Raw genomic sequence first — 25,966 nt, 5'->3', positions numbered from 1 at the left:
TGGCCAATCAAGAAGTATCTACTGAAAAACAAGCCTCCCTCCCCAGGTTTCTGCTGCACTTTAGCCTAGGGGCAGGGAAGATCTTTAAATCTGCATTTCCATTACAGCACATCATTTTGTGCACATCCTTTATGGACATCCATTCACTGGTCATGTACCCTTCCTCTACCTATTTCCCACTTCCTTCTACCTTGTTATTTCTCTAGATACCAAAACCTTTTTCTCCAATTGAGAAACTTATGTACTTTGAGGATTTCAGACTAGAAATTCCCAGCTTTCCAATGGATTGGTAAATTGTTGCCTGTGACTTTAGGGGTGGGAAAACAATTTGACCAACTGGAGAGACCTGCCTTCCCTGAAACGAAAAAAAGTCAAATAAAACATGAAGCGTGTCTAACATCTGAACCACCATGACCCTGAACTGATTCTAGAGAAGGCATGATCTGAGCCATCTGCTCTGATATCAGAACTATTTGAGCTTCTCTAAATAAATGGATCCACAAATCCTAGATCATCAGGAACTTTTGCTTCCTGTCATTGCATGAAAAACGTTGTACCAGAATTTCCTTGGAAATATGTTATTTACAACCCTTTTCAGTTCCAAGTTTTGTCTCCAGTGCAATGGGATCATTGGGTTGCCCAACTATATTTCCTTTGCTCTTCTTGCCTTACAGTCTTTGTTGGGTCTCCATTTAAACCACATTGCCTTTGCCACAGACCCACATGGGACCTAAATCCTTCAGTGATGGTTGTATTTCAAGGTTCTGTCCTGGGTCCTCTTCTCTCATTCTCTTGGTGCTCTAGCTCCTTTGGGTTTGATTAGATTATTTGTGGAGATGAATTCCAGAGCCACATGACTAGCCTCAGTTTCTCTTCATGAGCTCTACCCTCACATAATTAATTGTCTATTGGACATTCCCAAATTAGATGTCTTATAGGAATTCCAATCTCAACAAATCCAAAACTGACATTATATTCCCCCCCTAAACTTGCCTCTGTTTCATATTTAATTATTTCTGTCTTCCATAAGACACAATGGATAAGTAAAGATCTGGACCTTGAAATGGACAAATAAAATGGACATGACAGCCCAGCCAATTATAATTTGATAGGAGTGTTTATTAACCATGGTGACTGCCTCCCCGATAGGGAAGACAGCATTGAGTCTTCTGTAAGATGCATTTTTATAGACCTAGGTGTTGCTAACAAACAGAGTGTGGTTCTAGGGTGGGGGGGGGTACCATTTCTAGTAAAGTCTTGGGTACCTAACAAAAACAGACTGGTATCTGGGGTATGTTTCTAGCAACACAGGTGAAATGTTCCATCACTATTATGGCCTGTTAGTTGGTTTCCAGGGATCCTGGTAGGGGACCCTTCTGGCAGGGACTTTGGTGTATAATTTCTGATGGGCACTTCAATCTGAATTCAAATCTGATAGCTATGTGACCCTGGGGCAAGTTACTTAACTTCAACCTTCCTCAGTTTCCTCATCTGTAAAATAAGGACAATAATAGCACCTATGTCCCAGGGTTATTATGAGGATAAAATTAAATAATATTTATAAAGTGCTTCACAAATCTTAAAGTACCATATAAATGATAGCTGGTATCATACTTTTAAGGGTACCCCCATTCTTCCAGCCACCCAGGTTTTTAATCCCAATATTTACCCTTATCAGTTAGAAATGGTCAAACTAATCTACCTTGATGAGGTTGAAATACCTAATAATACATACTGTACCTATTACAAAGACATGTCAAGAGTCAAAAAAGTTACTATATGCTAGTGTCTTTGAAACACTAAAGCATATAATATAAAAACTCTATAAATATGCAACATATTTATAATGTCACATCACACAAGTTATATAAATGTCACATTATTGTTGTGTTGTGTTTGTCCTTTGTTTTCAAAGAGGACCGTGGCATCAGGGAAATGATGACATGACTTGCAGTTTATTTAGATTTGAGTGAGGAAGGGCTGTACAAGGTCACCATCCTCACTTTCTCCTCCAGAGCCATGTGAGTCCAGTGGCCAGATATTCATCAGGATGACTGGAGATGACCCAGGATTCAATGGGAGACCCTGGCCCTTTTAGGCTAAGACCTTTTCAGGGCTTCACTTAGAGTGAGGTAATGCCCGTACAGTGATTATGTCTCTTTTTTTCTTTTTCTAATTAAAAAGGTCTTCTCTTGACTCACATCACATTATTATCCCTCCTTTAAAGCCCAATCCAAAGGTCACCTCTTCAAGAAAGGTTTTTCCTGAACTGCTCAACTTAGCATTGTCCTTTTCCTTCAGAATCCTTTTACACTTTATTCTGGAGCTCTTCTCTAATTCACTTATCCTTGGTATTATGTATTTTAGTTATCAGTACCAGTGTCTTATTACCTTACTGGACTGGAAGTTCCTTGAGGATGGATACCTTATCTTATCTAAATGTTGTATTTCCTCCAAGGTCTAGTACTATGACTCTTAGATAGTAAGAATTTAATAATATCGTATGTGTGCACATTGTATTATATTTCAAAGGAGGGATGAAAGAAAGTCTCAGAGGAAGGTTCATTTTATATTTTCAAACCCAGAACTGTGCCCTGGATTCTGAAATCACCAACCTTTGTGAAATTGGCTGGCTCGGCACAATTATGGCCCTCCAACCGACACACATTTGAAGCTGAGTCAGGTCCAGACATAAAGTCACACTGATCTTTTTCCCACTTAAACTTTTTAGATGTGAGGAGAAAGTTCATCCTTTAACCATGATTTAACACGATAGGCCATGGCGACTCATGATTTGCAGCATTTGTAAAACTAACAGAAAAACACTGCAGGGGCTGGTCTCAAAGCTACAGAGCAAGGTAAATAGTGGGTTGTAATCTAATTAGCAAATGATAATACAGGCCAATGAAAAACAGGCCACATACAGCAGGGTCTCCAATTCCCTTTGGTAATCAATGATTGATTGCTTAGAGACAGGAAGCAGATAGGGGAAGGCAGTTTCTTGCCTTTGACCTAAAACATAGATCATTGTTTCTAACACAAGCAAGATCATGTTTGTTAGAAAAGAGGACAAAAGGTAGAGAAAGGAAAAAAAAGGAAAAACCGATTTCTTCCTGTTGTTTTTTTTTTTAATTTCACATTGAAGACTGTAGAAATCCTCAATCTATTAGGTCACCCACTGAAAATCACAACCTTCTTTTAAAAGTTTACGACATTGTACATATCTCCAGGTTGGCCACAGGGTATAAACAGTTTTGGTCACAACAGTCCAGAAGTCTAGCTAATAATGTGCTTGGCAATACCTACATTGATGAAATCATGACTTCAACAAATATTAAAATAAATAAAACTATCAGACATAGGATCGTAGGAGTTATATCTGGAAGGGAGTAATCTGACCCATCTCTCTCATTTTACAGATACAAAAAAAATAGAAACTTAGGGGGGTAAATGACTTTTCCAAATTTGTATTGGTAGTAAGTGGTAGTCAAGGTTTGAATCAAGCTCCTTTTACTTCAGATCTAGTGACCTTACTGTCACACTCATACTGGTAGAAAACAATCAGGGTCTTCTTTCAGTAAAAGAAGATTGTTAAAACCCCTTATTATCTATCAGATAGACTATGCGAGTATTCTCCCTTTGGCTTCTCTGTCTCTAGTATTATGCTTCTCCAATTCACACTTTACATTTTCTTTCTAAGGCACAAACCTGGTCATATCTCTTTGCTCATAAATCTTCATTGATTCCCTATTGGCTCTACATAAAATATAAATTCTTCAGCCTGTCAGCAAGACCCTTGATAATCGCTCTCTAGCCTGCCTTTCTGGCCTTATTCACAAACAGTCCTCCTCATCACATCCTCTGCTCAAAGTGGTCCACTAGCTTTACTCAACGGCATACCCTCTGTTTGGTAAGTTTGCATTTGCTGTTCCCTCGTGTTCCTTGGTTAGTATCATTCACGCCACATACTCTCTTTTCTGTGATGCTTTCTTTGACATGTGGGCCTCTCCTGTCAGTTTCCTAGTAATATCTCCCTCTTCAGATAATCTTATAATTATTTATCTGTGCACATGGTGCATCCCCTTAGAATAGTATAAGTTCTTTTAGGGACTTACATGTAGGTCTTAGTGTTCTTAGGTCCTCATAGCAACAGTAGCAGTAATGAAAGCTTACAGGAATGCCTGATCAGATAGAAATTACACAGGACCCTTGCACTAGCACTAGGAACAGTAGGTACTAACATTTGGCATTTCCATTGCCCATTAGACAGTACCAGGTTGCATTTCTAGGGCACAAAGAGTGCTCCTGGTGGAACACAAAGTAGCAGGGGCCTTACCTGGGTTAAGGACCAGAGGCATAGACCAGGAGAGCAGCAACCACACCTCTCCCAAGATCTAAAAATGCATATTGTTCATAAACCTAACAAAAATTCTCAGGACTAAAGAAAGAGATTTTAAACATAGCCCAAAAAAGATTTAAAAAATAAAAAAAGATTGGAAATAGAAAAATTGTGAAGAGAAGTGAGAGCAGCTCAAAAACAATATGAAAAGAAATTAATATCTTGGTTTAAAATAAGGGGAGAGGAGTAAAAAAATACTGAAAGAAAGAAAAAGACTCAAAAACTCAATGAGGAAAATAATTCTTCAAGAATTATAATTGGGCAAGTGGAAGCTTATGATTCCAGGAGATATTAAAAACAAATAATAAAACAAAGTCAAAGGAATTTAAAAAAAGACATATATATACATATATATACATAAATGTGAAATATTTCATTGAAAACACAACTAACCTGGAATATAGGAAGAGATTATTTAAAACTTTTTGGATTGCCTAAATTTGTGATACAAAAAGCAGCTTAAATATCATATTTTAAGAATTTACAAAGGAATGTTGTCCTGATATCTTTAGAACCAGAGGAAAAAAAAAATCTAAATTAAAAGAATCCACTGATCATGCCCTGAAAGAGAACCTAAACTGAAAACTCCTAGTAATACTATAGTCAAATTTCAGAGCTCCCAGGTAAAAAAGAAAATATTGCAAGCAGTAAGAAAAGCAAACAGACAAAACACTCAAATACCATAGAGTCAAAGTCAGTATCATTCAAGATTTGACAGCTACAGAGTTAAAGACTTGGAATATGATGTTGTAGATTGCAACCAAGAATAACTTACCCAACAGTATTGGATATTATCCTACAGGGGAAAATGGATATTTAATGAAATAGGAGACTTTTGAATATGCCTGATGAAAAGGACAAGGCTGAATAGAAAATTTGACATCAAATACAAGATTTAAGAGAGGCATAGAAAGGTAAATAGTTGTGAGAAATCATGAGGAATTTAATAATGTTAAACTGTTTATATTCCTAAATGGGAAAATGATACACACAACCCCCAAGAACTTTGCCATCATTAGGGAAGTTGGAACAAATGTTCTTAGAGAGGAGGCATGGATGTAAGTCTACTATGTTGGCACAATCTCAAAAGAAAATTGGAAGGCTAAAAAATAGGGATATACTAAGGGAAGGTGGTAATTCTCCTAAAATGGGGAAAATTATCTCATAAAAGAGGCACTAAAGGAAGATTTATGTTTTCTTTTCTTTTTTATAATTCAAGGGAAAATGGAGGGAGATTATATAAGGCTTGAACCTCACTCTCATCTGAACTCGTTCAAAAAAGGAAGAAAAGATAGATAGATAGATAGATAGATAGATAGATAGATAGATAGATAGATAGATAGATAGATAATAGATAGATGGATGGATAGATAGATACACATGCACACATGCTCAATGAAGCATAGAAATCTATGTCTCCCCCAATGGGGAATAAGAAGGGGAAGGGAATAAGGGGGAGGTAATAAAAGGAGGCCAGATTAAAGAAGATAGCCATCAGAAGCAAGAAAAATCTAAAATAGCATTCAGACATCCCCGGTCTCTTTATGGTCTCCAAGAGCATATGTGATAAGCACTTCAAAGATTACAATGATTGGCAAATAGGTACCATTATCAAAAGGGCTCAGGATAAAAATCAGGGTCAGTATTCAGAGAATTTGAGATACTTATGGATGGACTTCAATGTCTATCTAGTCATACTATTAATTCATACTACGACTGCAGTTACTTTAGGGGTTAACTCCTGAACCAGGTCCCTTAGATTTACAATTTTTTTTATTTAAAACATACAGACCAAGCTATAGCTTCTTAGAGTTCTATCTTTTCATTTGTTATTTCCCAGTGTGACTGAATCGGCACATCCTACCTACTACTTGGCAGGAAGCTTTAATTCAAATCCATCTACAAACACTAGCTGTGTGACTCTAGGCAAGTCACTTAACGCTGTTTGCCTCAGTTTTCTCATTTGTAAAATGAGCTGGAGAAGGAAATTTTTCCTCCAATGTCTGTCAAGAAAACTACAAACAGGGTCACAAAGTGTCAGGCATTAATGAAAATGGCTGAGCAGCAACAATAAAACAAACCCAAGGAATGGGTCTTGTCATAGACTACATGTCTGTGAGTCAAGGACTAGACAAAGTGCAATGAACCTTAGCACATGAAAGTTGGCCCCAGGGATTGGTTTGGGGGCAACTCCACAGTGTCAAGATAAAAATGCTTAGTGGGATAATAAAGAGTGCTGAGCTGAGAGTGAGGAAGATCTAAGTTCATTGTCTGACCTCAGAAATTTATTAGCTGTGCGATCGTTGACAAGTCATAACCTCTATTTTCCTTAATTTCATTATCTGTAAAATGGAAATAATAACACCTGCCATCCAGGGATGTTGTACAGAATAAATGAGATAATTGCAAATCTCTTAGCTCAGTGACTGGCACACAGTAGGTGGCATATAATTCTTAGATATTATTATTATTATTATTATTATTGTTACTCTTGCATAGCTCACTCCTCCAATGATGGTGGCAGAATGACATAAAAGGAGACAGAGACTCTCACAATGCTAAATGATGTGACATGGAAAGAATCTCCAAGCTATTGAAATTAAGAATTGATCACAATATTTTCCAGGGAGCTCTCACTAATTTTCCCATGTATCTGCAAGTAACACTTTGATTTTGTCACTTGAGAAGTGAGCTCTTCAGCAGCATTTAGTCATCATGACCCACATCTTATTAGGGTGGTGCTCACCATGAGCCTGAAAAGAAACCCAAGAGACAGAATTATTACTTCCCCCTCCAGTTTTCATATAAAGGAGTGGAAGTTTTGGAGGTTGAAACTAAATCAAGTGAAATAAATAACCTTTCTCTCTCTCTCTCTCTCTCTCTCTCTCTGTCTCTGTCTCAGATATTCCTAAATTATGCTCCTTGCAAAGTCATAAGAGCCTATTCTAAAAAAAAGCAAGCAAGAACAAAGTCAAGAGGCCCAATAGGGAAACCTAAAGGGCAAATAAGTTTAACCTCTCCTGACCTCAGTTTCCTCTTTTGTAAAATAAAGAGGTTTAATTGGATACCTTCTCAAGTCCTTTCCCATTCTAAAGACTCTCAACCTATGATTTAGTGAGAAAATTGAAGATCCTTGAGTAACAGAAGGCTGTGGTATCCAAGCAAGGTAAATCAAGATGTGAATACATTTCTTGGAGAGATATAACCCTCCCATTTATACTGAGTTCTAAATAGTATTAAAGTCACTCTACATAGGTCTTTCAAATTTGAATGGAGAAATTTTCTTCATCACTAAATTTTTTATTATGAGTGAGAAATATCTAGTTACTTGATAAGTAAGCCCTAAGGCAGGGGTGGGGGACTTTCAGCCTCAAAATGTGCTCCTACAAATACATAGAAACACATAAACGGGGGATCTATGTATATGTGTGCATATATATGCATAGAAATACACATCATATTAGATCCAGAGAGCTTCATATGCATAAATAATCTAGATCTTTATCCATGACCCCTCTCATTAATATCAATCTCTATGTCCTTTCTCATTGTCTTACCTGGTTTTACCTTTCTTTTATCCTCTCCATGTTCCTGCCCATTCCGGGTTTAGGAACATAGTGTCCCATTACAATCTGGAAAATCTGTAACATTTTTTAGTTTTCCTTCATACAAAAGAAGTCCATTTTTTCTTTTTCTTTTATGGGGTGTTTACAGTACATTATTATAAAATTTGTGTTAAGTGTTTGGTCATAGTCTATATGTCTGTTGTCTAGTGGCTTTCTGGTGTTGTCTGTGGCTTCCAAAAATTTTTCCTATGCTACTTGTAATATATCAAAACTGTGAGGGGGAAAGTCACAATGTGGAAGGTATAACTATACTCTTTGCAATTCTAGAGCTTAAAGGATGATCTTATAAAGAAATACCACTGAATGGTATCTATGATTGGGAACTAGAAGACCAGATTCAAACTCTTGGCTCTGATACTTACCTTTGGAGTCCTTTAAAATTATGTTTGTACATGATACATGCACACACACATATATACATATATGTAGACATACAAACACACACCTATATATACATATACATATATACACACAGAGACACACGCATATTTTTAAATTACTAATCATTTATCCAGATACACTGGTAAAGATTTAATAATTGTTTTTTTTTCTGGAAAATGTATAAAAAGTTTATATAGGACACACTTTTGTGTTTTATCTATATTATTTATGGTTTCTCTATCACTTTCCTAAGTCTAAATAATTAACAAAATAATAAATCAAATTCAAATTTTTAGCATTTACCAATTTTCAAGGTGTAGATAGTGATCCTGAAAATGTAATGATTGGATCCCTAGAGCCATTTTGAGTTGATTCTAGTACATCACTAGTATGAACAAATGGCTCTCAAAAGAAGTACTACAAAGTATTAATATTAATAAATATTGAAGGAATGCTCCAAATAAGTAATAATAAAAGAAATTCACATTAAAAAAATTTGAGGTTTCATTCCCACCCAGAAAGTTGATAAAAATGACAAAAGGTGGGAACTGAGAATATTGACAGATCTGTGGAAAGGCAAACACATTAATACATTGCTTTGGTAGCTGTGCATTGATCCAACCATTAGGGAGAGCCAGATGGCACAAAGCTAAGAAATTGACCACAACATTCATACACTTGGGCTCAAAATCCCACTGTTGGGCATCCATCCCAAGCAGGTCAACAATGAAAGGAAAAAATCCCAAACAAAACAAAATAATTATAGCAGCACATTTTGTAGCAGCAAAGAATTGGAAACGAAGTAGTTGGCCATTGACTAGGGAATGGTAAAACAAATTGTGGTACATGAATAAAATGGCATAGTCCTTCCCTGTAAGGAATGATGGTCATAATGAATATAGTGAACCATGGGAAAACATATGAATTTATGTGAAATGAAATATGCAGAACAAAGAATTATATTCAAAATGACTATAACAATGTCAATGGAAAAACAGTAACAAAAGAACTGTCAAACCTATTATTGTTTAATTATAATGATCAAAGTTGGCCCCAAGGAAGAAATATAAGAAGGTGCCACCCTATGTCTTTAGATGAAGGACTAAGGGAGTGGAGCACAGACTGTAATGTTGGATTTTTCCAATATATTGTTTAGATTTGCTAAATTGCTTTCTTCCTCTTATTTTATTCATTACTAAAAGGGACTACTCTACAAAAGGGAAAAATGTGGGCTATATAAAGTAGTTGATATAAAAATATCAATAATATAAGAGTAAGTAAAATGAAAGGCTTGGACTAAATCAATATCCCTTCTACCTCTAGCATCCTATGATTATATTCCTATAGAATATAAGCACCTCAAAGGCAAATACTGGACTATTTCTCTTTTTGCATTCTAGCACTTAACAGTGACTTGCACAGTTATGCATTTAAAAATATTTGTTGAAGGGGTTAAATTATATGATTCCCTAATACATTTTTCTCCTCTATAATTCTATGATTCAATGATTGGACACATTTCTTTCCTTCCACTTTGTGAGTTTTTATTACAGACATGACCTTTCCCTCTGCTTTTTTTCCCTCTTATCTCATGTTGCCTATTCATTGTCTTTTTTCAACTCTCCCACTTACATTGTATTTGGGGATTATTTCATATATTTATCTTTCCCATATATAAACTAAGGTGCATGGTAGGAGACACTAACAAATAAGCAAATAATTGCATATTTATGGGAATTGCAAACAAGATGAGCCTTAGAGGATGGCTAATGAATTGTATGGTGAAATTGTTTGATAGGCTGGAATGATGGACCCAACTTAATAACATGAATTTTAATAGGGATAAGCATAAATCCATTGAGTTCAAGAGGTCAGCTGTATAGGTCCAAGATGGGAGAGACATGGCTAAACAGTTTAGGTGATTTTAGACAGCTGGAGATTTAGTCAGCTGAAAGTTTATGTCTTTCTGCCTTGACTGGGGCTATTCCTTTGGCATTAAACTGAATATAACTCTTGGAATGCCCTCCCTCTTCTTCATCACCTATTAAACTTCTTTTTACACTTTGAAACTTATCCCAAATGCCACATCTGCTGGAAAACTTCTCTGATTTTCCTTGGTTAATAATTTGTTCCACCCTCAAACCTCATATAGCACTTTGTTTTATATGCACTTTAATGCACTTGGAGATTATGCCATCACTTCCTACAATACTAATAAGTAGCATTCTTATAGTGCTTTATAGTTTGCAAAATCCTTTACAAATATTATCTTATTTGATCCCCACAATATCCCTGGGGAAGTAGGTGCTGTTCATCCCAATTTTACAGATGAAGAAACTGAGGCAAACAGAAAATTATTGTCTTGCCCAAGGTCACACAACTACGGAGTGTTTAAGGATGGATTTGAACTCAGCTCTTTGTCATTCAGGGCTCAGTGTTCTGTTCACTGAGCCACTTAAAGAGTTGCCTCTGAAAAAAAAAGATGTGGGGAAATTTAGCCAAAGAACATGACAATTGACTTTAATATTTGAAGGACTGTCATATGGAAGAGGGATTAGATTTTCTTTTGTTGTTGTCTGTTGTGGTTTTGTTTGTTGTGTTCATCCTCATAAGGCAGAACTGAGACCAATTCAATGATCATTTATTAAAGACCTACTCTGTGCAAGGTAACTTGTTATGCATTGGAGATACAAAGAAGGCAAAAGAAAATGTAAAACAGTTCATTAATTCAAGATAGTCAAAATCTACCGAGTGATCCAACACATTAAAGGGGTCAATAAACAGTGGATAATATGTTGAGGAAGAAAACTGGAGCAGGAAAAACTGTCTGTAATGTTGACACTTGGGTTCACCTGGGAATGAGAGCTAATAATAATAACTGGTATTTATATAGTGCTTTAAGGTTTGCAAATCACTTTATATACATTAGCTTATAAGATCCTCACAGCAACCTGTGAGTTATCAAACACTTTTATTTGATAGATGAGAAAACTAAGGAACAGAGAATTTCAGTGATTTGCTCAGGGTCACACAGCGAGCAAGTACCTGAAGGAAGTACTTTGGAGGAAGTTAAGAATTACAATGGACCTATATACGGAGGAAGGCCAATCTAGGCTTTGGGGTCCCCAAGGTTGTGGAGATGGGATATGGAAGGTTGAGCTTATAAACAACAGTCTCTAAACAAGATCCATTTGGCCTAAGTCTGGAACTTTCAACTGATGAGGGTGGATGGATTCAATAATGAATTTCCATTTGATGTAAGGAAACATTTTCTAAAAATTAGAGCTCTCTGAAAGTAAAATCGGTGGCCTTAGGAGGTATCGATTTCTTGGTCTCTTGTGGATTTCATTACTGGGCAGGATGATCATTTATTGGGAACCTTGTAAAGAGGATTCTTGTTCAGTTATAGGTTAGACTAGATGACTTATAAAATCTCTTTATATTCTGAAATTCCATGATTCTATGGAGCTATTAAAATAGACCTCAAAGTATATATTTGTATCGCCTAGACTCTGGGCATCACTCTCCCAACCCACACTGATTACCAGATCAGGTTATCAAAGTATGTTACCCCTTGCAATCCCTCTCATGGTTCTAAAGGTAGGTCTGAGGTGTTGGGAGATTTTCTCTAGTGTTAGTGTTCATGTGCTACCTCTGAGTTTTACTCGATAGTAGTAACAGTCAATATCTCTCCAGTGTAATTTTGACTATTTGATCTTTCCCCAATATTAATTACCCAATTAGTAAGAATTGACCTTTAAAAGGCATTTTCACTGAGATTAGATAACAAAAAACAAAGGAAAACCATCTCTGAAAAAGGGTAGAGTTGGCAAAAACTTAAATTAATTCTTTCAAACAACCCCTCACTAAATTCACTTTAGTATGCAGGTTAGCCAATGTTGGAAGTGGTTCTCTGGATTGTAGAATGATTTCTTGACCTCCAGGTTCCCTGTTAATCCAGAACTAGCAGGTTTCACTTCAGGGTTGGCTCCTTACCTGGTCCAGGTGCTAGGTTTAACTGTACTCTCTGTTAGAGACTCCAGTTCCTGGACCTCAAGTGGATCTTCTCCCCTTTTGCAGTTCACAGGGTCAGAATCTGATCTATTCTGTCTTTGATATTCATTCACCTAAGATGAGGAAACAATACGAATGGTGACAGAAACAGACATGACGTTGTATATACATAGACACATTATGGTCTCTGGAGGGATAAAGGCAGCTGAAGTAGCACTTGCTTCTTCTGCTACCCTTCCCTCAAGCTGGATGTTCACAAGTTTTATTTTTCCTCCTCATTTGAAAAATGCCAGAGAGAAGTAGATACTATTTGTTTGATCTTTCTGCATGGCCACTGAGCTCTGACTAAGTAACTAATTAAAAATTTTTCATCACCTACAGTGATGCAATCCAACAGGAATCAATTGAAGAAGGCATGTCTATGAAGTATGGAGGTGAAGATCCTTCCATAGCTCATTTCCAGAATCAAGATCACCAAGTTTCCACATGCATTGCAGGAACATAAGTCGCACATGACCTAAGGACTGGATGCTCATTGGCTAGTACCACTTTTGTGGTTGTATTTGAAATATTAATCAGATATTCCCTGTAAAGTCATGAAATTTGAGAATTAACATTTGAAATATGAATCAGATGTAAATTATAAATTAAAAATATGAAAGGTAAGACAAATTTTTATTTTTTAAAAGGGGACAAGTACTAGGCATTTACCACAGGGAAGTTAAAATTGTTATAAAAGCACTTTTTGTAATAGTAAAATAACAACAAGAGCTTTAAACAAATTAGACATCTATTTATTGGGTAATGGTCAAATAAAACACATTTCATATTTAATAATTTAATATTATTAATGATATGCATGAGGAATTCGGAGAAAAATGGGAAGATATGAGCTGATGTAAAGCAAAATAAGCAAAAATAAGAAAACAAATAATTACCCAAATGATAAAGAAATAGTCAATTAATTAAACACCTACTATGTCCCAAGCTCTGTGATAAATACTAGAACATTTTAAAGCATTTTTTAATGGAAAAAGTAGTTGGATCCAGAATAATTGGAATGACCAATATTTGTGCTAGAAATCAGTTGATAAAACATATTTCATTTCTTACTGGTAGAGAGGTGGAAGATTTTATGGGAAAGCTTTTATGGTTCAGACACAATTTTTCAGTTTTGCTGGCATTTTGGTGTAAGAGGACCATATTGGGAAATGACTGGAGTGAGAGACTAAAAGAAAAAAAATAAATTTTGAAGCAAAAAAAAAAGTCTAAAGCTAAAAAGAGAAAAACTGGGACTTGTGAATGTAGGGATTATCAATGATAATAGATGTCAATCAACAAACATGCAAAATCATGTGCTAAGGAAATGCAGTGTTGCATGAAAAAAAAATAGGAGTTGGCTCCAAATCTGCCTTAGGTAAGTCATTTACCTCAGTATCTTTATTTATTAAAATATCTGAAGGATCTAACTCTATGACCTCTAAGTCTACTCATAGCTTTACATGGATAATCTTATATGTAAATTACTGTTAGGAATACTGAAAGAGACATAGAAACTGTCTTTGAGGAATTGCATTCTAAGTGGAGGGACCTGTCACACACACATGAAAAGTTAAATGACAATATGAAATATAAATTATGGTTTAATACAACAAGCAGCAAAATATAGTTCATGACTTATTGCTAAATGAGTGGTACCAATGATGATTTGAAGAGGTTTGCAGAAGGCAAAAATCAACTAAGACTCATCTGGAAAGGTCTCATAGAAAACAAGGAATTTTGGTTGGGTTCCAAGGATTAAGAGACAACAAAATTTAGTAGGAAAAGTGCTGGAGTTGAAATCAGGAAACAGGAGTTTCAATCTTGGATCCATCATTGATTCTTCATATGGTATTAGACAAATAATTTAAACAGAGTGCCTCAATTTCCTTATCTTCAAGATGGGCTTACTAATATTTGTGCCACATCATGTAATTGTAAAGAAAATAATTTGTAAAAGTTTAAGGACTATATTCAGATGAGTATTGTTGTTATTTGAATAGAGAAGGGATAAATATGAAAAGAAATGAGAGTAAGGGAAACTATAAAACCTACTCAGGGGATAGAAAGGAGATTAGTTGAATTGACATCAAGGGTGCCAGAACACCAACAACTGTAAATGCATGAAAAATTAGGTTGGAACAAGATTGCAGAGCATCTTTAATAGCAAGGTAAGAATGAGTCATGGGGCAGCTAGGTGGTACAGTGGGTAGAATGCCAGGCCTGAATTCCAGAAAACTCCTCTTCCTGACTTCAAATCTGGCCCCAGATACTTATTAGCTGAGTGATCCTGGACAAGTCACTTAATGTTGTTTGCCTCAGTTTCCTCATCTTTGAAATGAGCTGGAGAAGTAACCACTGCTGTATCTTTGCTAAGAAAACCCCAAATGGGGGCATGAAGAGTCAGACATAACTGGAACAACTAAACAACAAGAATGATGCATACAAATGAATAAGGGGCCAAGACCATCCCTGTAGAACTGTAATAGTTGGGGGACAGAGGGAGAAAAAGGAAACAGTGCCAGGGAAACAAAAAGAGCGATTAGAGTGATGAGAGAAAATAATTTAGCATCCTGTAAGACAAGGGACAGAGACTTTCAAGGTAGAGGGGACATTGAATAATGTTAAATAATATGTGTAGGAAGGTCAAGGATAAACCTTCAAGTACTAAATAAATATGACATATGGTGAATATGATGATTGACTAATCATTGGATTCAGGAATTATTATTTCTGAGAGTACGATATCAGAAAAATGAAAAGGAGAGAAAGGTTATATCAGAGTGGAAAAAGATGATGGGACAAAATATACAAACCCCTTATTTTCAGATTTTATAATCATAAATTCCAAGTTGTAAAGGATCCTATAGGCCTTTTAGACCAATTCCCTCATTTTACAGATGGAAAAACTGAGGCCCAGAGAGGTTAAGTGAAGTGACATGGGTAGTAACTGACAGAGGCAAAATTTGAAAACAGGTCCCCTCCCACACCAATGTTTTGGCTGTAAAAGGAAAGAGATAGAATAGTACCTATAAACAGAAGTCATTCAATAAGCATTTATTAAGCAACTACTATATTCTAGTCTCTAGGCTAAATATTGGACCACACAAAGAAAGGAAAAAGACACTGCTGATCGCAAAGAGCTCACCATCTAATGGGGTAGATAACATGAAAACAATTATGTACAAGCAAGACACATGAGTTTTTCAAGATAGAAAACACATTGCTGCATGTGTGAAAATCAGAGAAATGAGGTAGAGGGAAGGGGGATTGAAAACCAATGATGCTGGAGAGAGAAGAGATAATTTTCTAAAGTAAGTGGGAAAACAGAAGATCGAGGGGCATAGAAGAGGACAAGCCATGGCAAAAAGGGGTGAGAGGGGAACCATTTTCTCTGCAACAGTAAGAATGAATCAACAGGCATCCTTTATCTCAATTTCGAGTTCATCTAACTTGTTTTCTAAGGGAATAGAAGTAAGTCAATTATGTCAGTGACCAAATCGGCTCCATTTCACAGAAATGGATTTGATTGCTCAGCAGTCAGCCATTCAGAGTTACCACGCTATCACCGATTTACCCCCAAAATGCATGATCCAGTGGCCACAGCTGGCCTCTGTCTTTGTAAATCCCTCCAGCATTCTGTAAGACAACCCCATCGTGGCTGCTAGCTATTAGGGCTACACACTGACTTTCAGATTTACAGCTGTGTGCTTGTCATTTCCAGATGTGGTTTTACCAAGACAGTCGCTCAGGAAACATTGTGAGAAGCAGCAGGTTTCCAGTAAAACATGCCCATAAACACTATGATTTCTGGTGGGGAAAAAAAAGTTTACACCCAGATGCATTTGAAAAATACAATCTGTTTTTTGTTCATGTTTACCCTGAAGGTTTTAAGCAAATATACAGGTTTTTGGTTTCTTTTTTTTTTCTTCTTAACATTAGAATGGCCCATCTTAATTAATGGAGAGGACCCACTAGCATCCTATGAATGATGACAATTAAATTATATATTCTAGTGAGTCAGTATTTTTCCTGTTATTTCATTTATAGAACTAATTGTGTGACCATTTAGGAAAAAAATTAAAGCACACACACAGTAGTAACAAACATCCAGGATGATTTGGAAATATAAAAAAAAAAATCTCTGTGGCTATCTCATCATCACTTGTCTAAGAAGTATATTACTAGCTAAGTAGAAATTGAGAGACTGTAGGAAGAGACAGTGTAAGGGTGGAACATGTTTTGTACTTCCTATTTAAAATGCTAGCCAGGCTTTTCATATAACAGAAGTCTACGTGATCACAGGGACGTGTTTTGGCAGGGAATAAACTAGTGAATATGGGTGTGGGTGGCAATTTCTCAATGCCTAAACTGGGTCCACCCTTGTTTTCGGCAGTGGCTGTCCCTATAGGACATCAAATGGAATGGAGAATTAGAAATCACAGGATTAGCTCTTATCAAAGTTCTGGATTTGGCTAAAATTTCTTTGTCACTGTCCCTTCTGTGCCACTCTCCCCAGGTTTAATCCCAAATCTGACATGCATTCCCACGTAACCTTGATTAAGTAACTTCTCTATGGGCAAGTTTCTTCAAATGTAAAATGTTTGGTTGGACTCTGTTCACCAAGATCCCTTCCAGCTTCCCCTTGCTGAGCCTTCGAGTCAGTATCTCTTTTCCTGCTCTCCAGACCTACTTGCTGCCATTCTTAGGTGGTCAGTGTCCTGACACTGCCCTCTGGCTGTCCCTATCCTACTATTACAGTTCCTGGCTCAGACTTGTCCCACATTCCAAACCATGCATCTTGGGCCATTGCCAGTCATCTTGCTTTTTGTCTTGTGACTGGCCTTCCATGGCTCTGGAGGAGAGGCTGATAGGTGTGTGCAGTTCTCTATCCCTTAAATCCCATTCATACGCAAGTCGAGATATCACCCTCATGATATTATTGGTCCTCTTCAAGAATAAAACGATGAATAACAACAATTCCAGATCTCTCTATCCTTCCATCCTCCCCTCAAACTTGGCGGGACTTTGTTTTCTTTCTTTGACTCCCCTAAACTAAACTAGTTCTCCTGGGGGGAAAGGCTTCAAACTTAAATCACTCTAAAATACAAATGGCCAATGAATACTGGCTTATCATTTGAAGAAAAATAAACATTTTAATAAGGGCAGTCTGGAAGGCCAAGGCTTTAAAGGGATTATTGTATAATGCTGGAATTTTAAGTCTGTGCTAAAATAACTTTAGGAAAAGAGAGAATGTCCATGAAAGCATCTGAAATTACATTGACTTCATCTGCTTGCTAAGCCTGATGATGACTGATTGCAATGAGCAGATTATTCTCTTGGTGAATCTTCTGGTTTCCTCAAGTACTATATCCCTCCACAAGCTTATGGTCATGATCCGGTGTAACAGTGCCCTTTATCATAAAGACTGAGCACAGTCTCTAAACCCATTGAAGGACTTAGGAGCTACTGTCTCTGGAAATTTGAGGCTTTTCTGAATGAGGTACCTTAGTTCCTATTTGCCGTGCCTAGGACCAAGTGGGGTTGAAACATAATCCTCATGACCACTGGTCATCAAGTTTATAAGGCTCTCCATCATACCTGGTTGCCTACAGGAGCACCTTTGCTTTTTTGGATCATATCTCAAACAGGCACTAGTTAATATGCCTTCACTTCTTGACTCCCTTTCCTTCCATCTGAATTAAAGGTTCCCTCCCTCTGTCTCTGTCTCCGTCTCCGTCTCTGTCTCTGTCTCTGTCTCTGTCTCTGTCTCTCTCTGTCTCTGTCTCTGTCTCTCTGTCTCTGTCTCTGTCTCTGTCTCTGTCTCTGTCTCTGTCTCTGTCTCTCTCTCTGTCTCTCTCTCTCTCTCTCTCTCTCTCTCTCTCTCTCTCTCTCTCTCTCTCTCTGTCTCTCTCTTTTCTTCTCTTTCTTTCTATTCATCTATTTTTTTTTGTTCAGACTCAGTCATTTTGGTCACATCTGATTTTTCATGGCCTAATTTTGGGTTTTCCTTAGCAAAGATGCTGGAATGGTTTGCCATTTTCTCCTCCAGCTCATGTTATAGATGAGAAAACTGAGGCAAGCAGGATTAAGTGACTTGCCCAGGGTCACACAGTTAGTGCGTGCCTGAGACTAGATTTAAATTCAGGAAGATGAATCTTTCTGACTCCAGGCCTATTGCTTTTTACACTGTGCCATGCCACATAGTTGCCTGTATCTACCTATCTGACTGCCTGTTTGCTTATTTACTGCATATAAATATATATACACATATATAGATACATATATACACATATATATCTATACATTGTACATATACAGATATGCATGTGTAGATGTGTGTATATACATATATACTTACATATGCATGTATATATAATATATAATTTATAATATATATGCACACATATATGTATGTGTGTATATATTCAGGTATAGATACCTGTATGTGTATGTCTGTGTGTATGTGTGTGTATTTCAATTTTAAAGTATCCTTGCAATGTGATTAGGATGAGTCCTAACATTCTTTTCTCCCTTTCTTACGTATGTATCACATAAAATGTTGTGTTACTATTTTCATGTCTTGTCTCTCCTATTTGACTGCGAGCTCTTTGAGGTCAGGAACCTCTTCTATTGCTGCATATTTTAACCTTCTGCATCAACTTAGTACATATACTAGATGCATATATATATATATATATTGATTGAATGGCATATATCTAATCTGTTGACAACTCTTGTCATTTCTATCTCTATAACATCTCTCATAGGTGTCTTCTCCACTCACCCAGAAGGCTCTCTGGTACAAGCACTTTTTGCTTCACACCTGGACTTTTACAATATTCTTCGGGTTGCTCCTGTCTTTAGTATCTCCCCACTCCAGTCGATTGTCCCCTCTCTTTATCACCTCTCCTTCCTTTTTTTCTCTAGCTTCCTTCAAGACATCTCAAAATCCACTTTCTTTAAGAAATCCTTTACAAATAATCAAGGAAAATACTAAAAGGTACTGTAGACAATGAAATAGTATGAAAAAAAATTACAGCACTTTTATTTCTGATAAAGGTCTCATTTCTCAAATATATGGAGAACTGAGTCAAATTTATAAAAATAAGAACCATTTACCAATTGATAAATGGCCAAAGGATATGAATAGGTAGTTTTCAGGAGAAGAAACCAAAGTTATCTATAGTCATGAAAAAATACTCTACATTACTATTGATTAAAGAAATATAAAGTAAAACAACTCTGTGATACCACCTCACATCTGGTCAGAAATGAAAACTGCTGGAGGGCTTGAGGGTAAAAAGGTACACTAAAGAATTGCTAGTAGAGTAGCACACCGGTCCAATCAACCATGTAAAGGATTTTAATACTGTCTTTACCCTTTGACCCAGCAAAACCACTACTCAGTCTGTATCCCAAAAAGAATGAAGAAAAAGGAAAATGATCTAGATTGCAAAGATATTAATTTTGGTTCTTTTTGTTCTGGCAAAGAATTGGAAATTGAGGGGATATTTATCACTTGAGGAGTGACTGAACAAGTTTTGACATATGATTGTGATGGAGTACTATTGATTAGGGGGATGGTTTCAAGGGGAAAAAAGACATGGAAAGACCTAAATGAACTGATGCAAAGTGAAGTGATCAGGACGAGGAGGTCATTGTGCACAGTAACATCAATGTTGTAAGGGTGATCTTCTATAAAAAGTCTTGGCTGTACTTATCAATACAATGATCCAAGACAATTCCACTGGACTCGTGATGAAATAATGCTGACTATCTCCAGAGAGAACTGATGAATTCTGAATTCAAACTGAGATTACTTTTCTTGTTTTTCTTGTTTTTTTTTTAAATAATATGGCAAATATGGAAAGTTTCTCAATATTTCACATGCATAATTGATATCGTATTGCTTTCCTCCTCAGTGGGTGTTGGAAGGTATGGGAGGAAGGAATATAAGATGAAACTCTACATTTAAATTTAAAGAATATTTTTAAAATGAATATATATATATATATTTTAAAGAGAGTGACAAGGAACCAGCCCAGTAGGAGTAGTGTATTGGCAGCAGTGGCCTTGTAGTATAAGCATATATACTGGGTTTCTGCCTATGTGCCCCTGCAACGTGTATACTTTCTATGTGTCTACTATTCTCAAGGATGGTATGCCCATGTATAGGTCACTTTGCTCCAGGCTGATGGGGAAATGCTTTGTTCCTCCTTTTCTTAATTATGTTATTTAACTAAATGCCTTTGTTTTTGGGGGGGAATTGCCTTGGCTAATTATCCTCTACTGCCTCTGCTTGCCTTCCCTTTGAAATGATCAACCATTTAAAAAAGGGTTTAGCTTGCATACACATTGTTATTGGCATGTGGTCTTCTTTACTGGAACACAAGCTTCTTGATGGCAGGGGCTGCATTTTTGCCTTTCTTTGTATTCCCAGCACTTACCACAATTCCTACAACATAACAGGTGCTCGCTGATTGATTCCCTGCATGGGTGGGCGTTTCGCGACATTTTCTCTATTTATATGACCTTAATGAGATGCTCCAAATCTAATGTGACAACACCAGATTCCTGTTCCTATGCAGATACAAACGAAACAGAAACAATTCCACCAAATCCAATTCATTTTTCTCTATAAAAAAACTGCTTTTATAGGAGGACATCATGAAATTTTACCTGAATAGTAGCTAAGGATCCCCTCCCTGGAAGCATCTCTAAAGACACCTCACAGAGAAATCAGCAACAGATAGATGTTATACATAATTGTTTTTTTCTCTGGATTTTTGAGAGGTGCTCAGGATGAAATGGGCCTACTGGCTCTTTGCTAGCAATGATGGTGCTACACATTCCTCAAAGAAAGTTGTTTCTTTGTTAAGACTCCTTCTCACTAACCAGCAATCCCAAAGCAATCTTAACAAATAGCAATTTTTAAAAAATGATTTTTATATCCTCTCCAATACTGGAAAGATGGTCATGTTTCTTGTATGTGTAAGCTCTGCTTTGAGGATGTAGCTAAGAAGGGCTTTTCTCCCTCATGCCAAACTAATTTAATAAGAAGCATTATTAGAAGGAATTCTATTTGCATTTCATAAGCCTCTAAAACAAAGTGATGCAAATAAATTGACCAGGGTTGACAGTTATTATGGAGAATTATTGGCCTCTGGATTGAAAAATGATTGACAGTGATGTATGATATGCAAAATGACAGGTTTGGGGCACTTGCTAATAGACTACTTCACAAACCCAAGGGAAATACTTGCTCATTTGCTTACCCATCTATTTCTAAGCTTATGCTTTGACTGAGAATCATTCTTTGCAACCCACTCTAACATTCCAACTTTCCTGCTTATACTTCATTGGATCATTTGAAGTGGGTATTATCTCCAGTGGTACAGACAGCACTTACAAATATATGTTTTCTAATTTTTTTTATTTAATGTATTTTAACATCACATTCATTTCCCAATATAGGGAAATATAGGTCCTATGACCTTGTTTATTCTTGTTCAGTTGTGTCCAATTCTTTGTGATTCCATTTGGGATTTTCTTTGTAAACATACAGGAGTAGTTTGAGATTTCCTTCTCTAGATCATTTTACAGATGAAGATACTGAGGTTGACAGGGTTAATGACTTGCCTGTTGTCATACAATAAGGATCTCAGGCCAGAATTGAATGCAGGAAGATGAGTCTTTCTGACTCCAATCCTGGAATTCTATCCACTGAGGCACCTAGCCACCTGTATCTATGACCTTGGTAGTCTTCCCTTATAAGAAAGATTCAAATAACCAAAGAATAAAAAAAAAATAGTTCATCAGAAGCAACTAATATTTTCTCATAGCATCCTACTCCCAGGCCCCACTTCCACCCCCAACTCTGCAATGAAAAGAGGAAGATGAATTTCTTTAATTTTCTCCGGGATCAAGTTTTATCATTATAATTATATGGTATTAGTTTTGTTTGTCTATTTTTCCTCCACTAGTATTATTGTAGCTAGTTAATATCTTGTTTTCCTTCTGTTTATTCTTCATGAATTAATTTATACTTTCCCATTTTTCTTGAAATTTTCTTAATTGCCATTCTACATGGCACAATTGTGTGGTATGGTATTACATTTATACACCATAATTTGTTTAAGGATTCCATAATTAATTGACACCCAATTTTCTTCTACTACTTTATTATCACAAAATAGTGCTTTTATGATTATTTTTGTAGATATGGAAACTTTCAGTCATGAGATGTTTGAGTCAAAGAATAATGACCTTTTAGTAGCAGTCTTTCTCTTTCTCTTTCTCTCTCTCTCTCCCTCCCCCCCCCCCGAAAAAAAAGAATAATTACAAATTGTTTTCCAGGATGGTTGGACCCATTTGAAGTTCTGATAGTGAATTAATATACCTGTCTTCCTATCACTCATACAACATTGATTATTTTCCTTTCTTGTCATCTTTGTAGGTTCGTTATATGTGAGGTGAAACCTCAACATTTTAAAAAATTCATATATTCTAATTAGTTATTTGGAGCAATCTCTAGTATTAATAGTTAGCAGTTTAGCTTCTGAGAACTATTTTCATATATATGTATATATGTACATACAATACATTGAGACAATTATTAATGGTAATATATCTGTTTTAATTCATTATATAGCTTAAATAACAGATCCCTATCTGTGATATCTGTTGTAAAGCTTTCCCCCCAATTAATACTTTCACTTCTTATCCTAGCTGTATTGGTTTTGTATATACAAAGACATTTCAAATTCTTGTAATCAAAATTTTCTCTTTCATTTCTTTTTATCTCTATCTCCATTTGGTTAAGAATTCTCCTTCTAGTCATATTTGTGAAAGATATCTCCATCCATTTTCCTCTAATTTGTTTTTCTTCAATAATTTGACCTTTTATATTTAAATATAGATTATATTGTTTTTTGTTTTTGTATCAACCAGATTCCTCCCTTCCCTAGTTCCTCTCACTTCACCTTCTCAGAGAGGAATGATTCACAGATAAGAGTGAGAAGAGGAAACTTCTAGCAAAATGGGCAAATTGAAAAAACAAATCTGCTTTTTATATGTAATATTCATCACCTGTAGCCCTCTACTTCTTTGAAAGAGCATGAAGTGTGAGGCGGCCAGGTAGCCCAGCGAGTAAGAGCACCAGCTCCAGTGTCGGGATGACATGTGTATTGAATCCGGCCTCAGACACTTATTACCCACACAGAAACACCTGGCCGTGTAACCTTGAGCAAGTTACTTAACCCCAATTGCTTAGGGGTGGCCAGGTGGCTCAGCGAGTAAGAGCACTGGCTCCAGTGTTGGGATGACCTGGGGATCAAATCCAGGCTTAGATACTCAGCACCACACCCAGAAATAACTGGCCGTATAACCTTGGGCAAGATACTTAATCCCAATTGCTAAAAAAAAAAAAAAAAAAAAAAAAAAAAAAGAGCATGAAGTGGTATCTTCTCATCTCTTCTTTGGAGCTAAACTCATTTTTTAGACTAACACAGTACATTGTCAATTATTTTGTAGTTGTTTTTCTGTCTATATTTTCTCAGTCTTTATGGATGTCACTTTCCAGGTTCTTCTTATTTCACTTTGCATCATTTCATAAACATCTTTTCATACTTCTCTATATGCACCGTGTTTGTCATTTGTTAGAAAACAGTAATATTCCATTATATTTATATATGTTACAAAGATTGTTTTGACATTCTCCCATTGATGAATGACTAGTTTGTTTCTAGCTCTTTGCATGAAAAGGGCTGCTCATAAATTCTTTGTTGTACATAGAGCCTTTTTTTATTGACTTCCCTTTGGGTATATACCTGGCAGTGGAATAGCTTGATCAAAAGACATTTTGATCACATTACTTGCTTTCTGGAATGATTGTATTCATTCAATGCCACAATGAATTGGTGTGTCTGTCTTCCCACAACCCCTCCAACATGTACTCTTCTCATTTGTTGTCAACTTTGCTAACTGACAGGGGTGAGTTGAAAACTTAGGATTTATTTTATTTACTCTTCTTATTAACAACTTGGAGCACTAGTTCATTTTTTTTGGAGAGGGAAAGACTGGGCAATTGGGGTTAAGTGACTTTCCCAAGGTCACATGGCTAGTAAATGTTAAGTGTCTGAGGCCAGATTTGAACTCAGGTCTTCCTGACTCCAGGGCTGGTGCTCTATTCACTGTGCCACCTAGCTACCCCTAGTTCATATAAGTATTAATGGTTTGCAATTCTTTTGAGAAAATCCAAGATGGTATCATAAAGAGTTGGATTGCACTAAACAACTGAACAAAAATAAATGAGATAATAAGACCTATATTTCCTTTCCTTATATTGAGAAATGAATGTGATGTTAAAAATCCATCGACTAAAAGAAATAAGAGAAATATATAGGTACTACCTGTCCAATAGAGAGAATACCCACTTTAAATGATCCAGTGAAATATATGCAGGGAAATTATAATATAAGAGTGGAGAGCAAAAAATGATTCTCAAAGAATCAGCTTCCCCCTCACTTTTGCATATCTCATTCATAATAAATATGGTTTCAGAGTCTAAATTTTATCCTTCATGTCTTGATTCGTTATATGTTTTTCTTATTTGTAGTCAATGATTGGGTTTGCTGTCTTATTTATTCTGTCACTGTTCTTTATTTAATGGGATTACTTGATCCATTCATATTTAAGGTTTTGGTGATCAGTTTTATGGGTTTTTTCCCATTTATTTTTTGTATTGCTTTTTATCTTTTTTTTTATTTTTAAGTCAGAACTTTCTTTTCTTTTACTAATTTGATATCAGTCTATTTCCACATAGCATTTTTATACTTTTCCCCAAAACTTGATTTTTATTTACATATATTATCACAAGTTTCTTGAATTTAATTTATTTTTTTCTTTCCTTTTTATTCATATATTTATGCTAGTCTTTTTTCCTCTCTCTTACAGTTCATAGCTATAAATATAGTTTGAAAATCATTCTTTTGTGTTTCCCTCTTCCAAGAAGTTCCCATTTAATTTGTACTTTCCTTTAAGTCTCTCCTCTGCTAACATATTTTAAACTCTATTCTCCAGTTCGCAGACATTAAGTTTTCCTTATCAATTCTCTGTTTACCTCTCATAAAAATAAGAGTCTCTAGAATATATAATTTTACATTCCTCAAGTTTCATTTTTTCCTCCTGTCCTTCACTTAAAATGACCAATCCCTGAAGGAATTAATGTTCAATGGAAGCAGTATTATGTGATGGGAATCGCTCTGTGTTCTGAATCATGATGCCCAGATCTATTTCCTGCCTTCACCATAATCACTTATTTATCCTAAGGCCAATGTATCCTAACTCTGTTTCTGTGTGCTCACTACCATCCTAGGGAGTTATTGACCTTGACACTCATTCACCATACCTGTTAGAGTGGAATGCAATCATAGAGGTATAGCTCATTCATTGAAAAGGAGGTCTCAATATGCAAATTTTCTCTAAGATCAAGTATATTAAAATG

This window comes from Petaurus breviceps, unplaced genomic scaffold, assembly GCF_028583685.1.
Source record: "Petaurus breviceps papuanus isolate PSGF00001 unplaced genomic scaffold, PetGlider_PUasm1.0 688, whole genome shotgun sequence".
Lineage (NCBI taxonomy): Eukaryota > Metazoa > Chordata > Mammalia > Diprotodontia > Petauridae > Petaurus > Petaurus breviceps.
This window is presented reverse-complemented; position numbering follows the sequence as displayed.